This window comes from Mercurialis annua, linkage group LG8 (assembly GCF_937616625.2).
Source record: "Mercurialis annua linkage group LG8, ddMerAnnu1.2, whole genome shotgun sequence".
Taxonomy (NCBI): domain Eukaryota; kingdom Viridiplantae; phylum Streptophyta; class Magnoliopsida; order Malpighiales; family Euphorbiaceae; genus Mercurialis; species Mercurialis annua.
Genome location: NC_065577.1, coordinates 16952803 through 16957168, shown reverse-complemented (window position 1 = coordinate 16957168; position 4366 = coordinate 16952803). Strand labels below are relative to the sequence as shown.

The following is a 4366-nucleotide window of genomic DNA, read 5'->3' as shown; positions in this document are numbered from 1 at the left end:
AGTTTTAAAATCAAAAGATGACGTTTCAAAGACAAGACATGAACCTAATTCCACAGTAGATCCTATGACACAACAGTAGCACTAAACATGCCTTAAAGCGATAAACACAAAACATGCAAAGTTTGGCCTTAGTTCGAAACTAAAGCTCTGATACCAACTTTGTCACGACCCAAATTCATGAATCGTGACCGGCGCTAGGGTATGGGTATGGTTGTACCAAAACCCGTAGCAAGCCTTGCGGAAATCAATTAACCATTTAAACCTGCAGAAAACTGCTCGGGGGCAACCGAGACTCCAACCTAGGTCTAGCACTCTATATTACAGTTCTAATATAAATAATTTAAGTATCTGAAATATTCCACAGCATGCCTTGAATATAATAATAAAATATTCCAGTGTAAACATGCTAATAATAAATAATCGGTCTAATCGACAATCCCAATGTAATAACAAACGTAATATATAAACTAGTTCTACTGCGGTCTAAGAGTTTGAAAACAGAAACTAGTTTAATAACAATAAAACCTCCGAGGAATCAAAAGAATCGGAGTGGACCAGCTTTCAAATCATAAACCTGGAAAATTTGGGAAAACAACGGGGTCAGATATACTGAGATGAGTTCGCAATACTATTTACATTTATTAAGTTTAAAACCCTTAAATCAAAACATTTTTTATACTAATATAATGTGATTATGGAAAACAGTATTGAAATGATCCCAGCGTAAGTATGACATAACATACCGATAAACCCAGAGTGGACGAGAACAAATCCTCGTCATATATATATATCAGCGTAAGCAAGACTTTAGTCTGCCGTTTCCCAGAGTACTTACCGGTGCACACAGTCTCGATACAAGCCTATCGAGTAGCTCGTTTCAATCCAGATCCATAATCCGTAAAAACATTTCAAAAGCATTTATAATATTAAAATACGATGCGTGCTTAATAAAGCGGTAAATAGCACTACAAACTCACTGCTTGCTTATCCACGTGATCTTGGCAAACAGCTAACCCTGCGTAGACTCCGAAGCACGAACAGTCGACGGGTCTAAAATAATAAATAGGTTAAAATCCGTTGACCCCTAACTCTAAGATCACTAAACACCACGTAAGACTAGCACGATTAAATAACCAGATGAATCACCGAAGAACACAATTCTCAGATAAATTATAATGCCGTAATTAATTCAAGACTATTGAGTTCGCACTTAAATCCAATCCGAAAATATTATTAAAATAATATTTAATTGATAAATAAAATCAATTCCTCAAATAGTGAGTTAGCCGAGTTTTTCAAAACTACCAAGCTAAACTCACATGTCGGTGACCCAAGTCCAAACCGACCCAACCATAAAACCAGAGTTATAAACCACAGTTTATAATTAATATTAAATAAAATATTAATTAATATCAAAATAGAACTCAATAGCTTGAAACCCAAGTAATTAAATATTACCGGCAAAATATCTCACTAAATAGTCAATAATTCAAATAAATGGCTAAATCATAAATTTAGCCAATTGGCATTCTAAGCCAAAATCACAAATCAAAAATTATCAATTAAATAATAATTATTAATAATTATTAATTTAATTTTAAAATAACTCAAATATTATTATTTTTTAGGTCTTAAAAATAATATATCTAATTTGACAATTTTTAAATTAAATTAAATCCCCAAATTTCCATTTAATATTGTCAATTTACAAAATCACATATAAAGTATAATAAGATTAATATTAATTCAAATTTAAAATATTAATGCCCAAAGTAAATTTAAAATTTAAAATAATAGTATTATTTGAATCGCTTATTAATAAGCCGAAATCAATTTCGTAAATTAAAATCAAAAATCAATTTAAAACAGTTAAAATATAAGTTTAGGAATCAAAAGATTTAAGATACAAAAACTCAGTGGCTGAAACCACCATTTAGCCAAAAGTAAATCCTAATAACCAATCAATCATCGCCACGTCGTTATCTTCTTCATTTAACATGCCATATCCAAGCCAACACTTACAGTAGGAAAAATGAACAACGCCGAATTCAAATCTTCACATCTCAAACTTCTTACAAACAATACATTATCAAATCAAACTAATGAATCATCTTAACTTAATCATTTTAAAGATCATAATGATCACAATATCAAACATGAAAGAACATCAATAATTTTCTTCGGCAGAAATTCAAGAACAAGCAACCGAGAACCAAAAAAAAAAACGAAGACATGAAATCAAATGAGGAACCGCCCGTAAGAGCTTACTGATTTAAACCAAAAACACAAGAATCTAAGATCTTAGGAAGCCATAAACATCAACAAAGAATAATCACACATTTGGCAGTAACCTTAGTGAACTCAACAGTTAATATCAAAACAAAAACGATGAGACGGCGGCGATTAATACGAGTTCGTTTACGTACCGTTTGACGAACGAAAAGTGTAGAAACGTAGATATGTGAGTCTACTTTCACGCGAAACAAACGGAATTGATTTCGACCTCCGAACGGCTGCGGAACAAATTAAATTTCAGAGGTGTCGATTTAATATCAAAACAAAATTTTCTTAAAAACGGTAAAACGGCGGCGATTGATACGGATTCGTTTACGTACCGTTTGGCGAAACAAAATTTGGGATTTGTAGGTACGTGAGTCTACTCTGACCAGGATGAATCGGAACTGAAAATAACGATGTAACGAAAGAGAATGAATCAATATACCGAAGTGTCGTTTTCAGCAAAAAGAGAACTTGAATAATAAGAACTTACCGATGATTTTCCTCCAACTTTGATTAATGATTGAGCCAAGAATATACAACGAAATTGAGTACGGAAAGTGGCTAGGGTTTGTATGAAGTGTGGTAACGAATTAGGGTTTAAAAAACGATTTAAATAGGTACGGTATCAAGGGCAGATTCGGACTCGAAAACATGGTGGCGAAAAAGAGCTAAGGTCTCGTTCGAGACCTAATGTCTCGAACGAGACTTAGCTATCTCAGCTTGGTCTCGTTTGAGACCAAGCTAGGCGAGGGAAAAATAAATTTGGCCCATGGGCCAAAACCCCATGGGCCAAATCAAACCTAATTAATGGTTTGAACCGAATCAAACATTCAACAAATCCCACGTCAAACCTCGATACCGAGAACGATACAATTTAATACCGAGAATTTATAAAATAAACTTCAAAAAAATTTACGAGGTATTACATTCTCCCCAACTAATTACAAATTCGTCCTCGAATTTAACACAATATCACTATAAAGTAAAAACAGAAACAACGCATACTAGAAACTACTCCTAATAGAAAAATTAAACATTATTGAATTTCGAGTAGAATGAAAAGAAAAAAAATTACGCATTCAAACTCTAATTCCTCTTATCACTCCACGACCGAGTGACAAACCTAAAGAGAAACAAAATAAAAACCTTCTAATTCAACTTAAGTAAAACACAACCGCAAAATTCAATAGATTAAACCAAACTCTTATCCAAGGTAATTCTACCACAATGACAACTGAGGAGAGTCAAGAGAAACGAAACATAATTTAACCGAAAACATGCTGAAAATTTACGGACATTATCCCCAACTTATTAAAATACGACTTCGAAGATAAAATTGGATCTAAAATTTTAATTATCACCACACGCATACGCGAAAAATTCTTACTTCAATAATTTGCTACTTCCATCGACTTCTCAAACACCACGTGGAAACTGATTAAAATTTATTTACAACCGGGAAATAACCAACACGCTACACGAGGAAAGTTTCAAAATAACCAGATCGAGTCTCCAAGACTACCAAGCAACACCATAAGTGTAGGGACAATCCCAAAATAAATCGAAATCTTAATAAGTCAAACTCCAACGCTACAACTAAAACATACTGATACTCTCACTGAGATTAATCTTATATCACTCAACGCCTATGTACTACAAAATTTATAGTGGTCAAAATACCAATTACCTCAAATGAGAAAGTTTATCCGAAATTCAAAATGTTGTCCTGCTTATAATTCCTCTTACAAATAATGGCTTAAAACTAAATAGCACTAGAATCGTTCTGGTTCAACTAACTAATATATGTTCAAAAATTTCATCAATCTCGAGAATTAAGACGTAAGAAAAACACACCAATTTCTAAAGGATATATAGCTTAACTTTTGACTACACTATTTTCCATTCTCGACATTTATTTTGAATCACTAAAATCTAATCGCAATCAATCGGATTATTGGTTATGCTCAAAACAATTTTTTTTTTAGAAAAACGCTTCCCGCAAACACAAATATATAATAACGCAATCCACTTTCAATTTGAAATCACTGGCACCTCAATTTATTTTTCACTTTCAACCGAAAACAAT

At 32.8% G+C, this 4366-nt stretch overlaps 1 long non-coding RNA gene across 1 annotated transcript; it reads right to left on the bottom strand.

Annotated features, from left to right (window-relative positions):
* Positions 1–398: 398 nt before the first annotated feature.
* LOC126660681 (uncharacterized) lies at positions 399–2503 on the bottom strand. Its single transcript, XR_007635423.2, has 3 exons — positions 2427–2503; positions 978–1050; positions 399–574 (listed from the first exon to the last, which is right to left on the bottom strand). It is a non-coding gene; the product is annotated as an uncharacterized LOC126660681 (long non-coding RNA).
* Positions 2504–4366: the final 1863 nt, after the last annotated feature.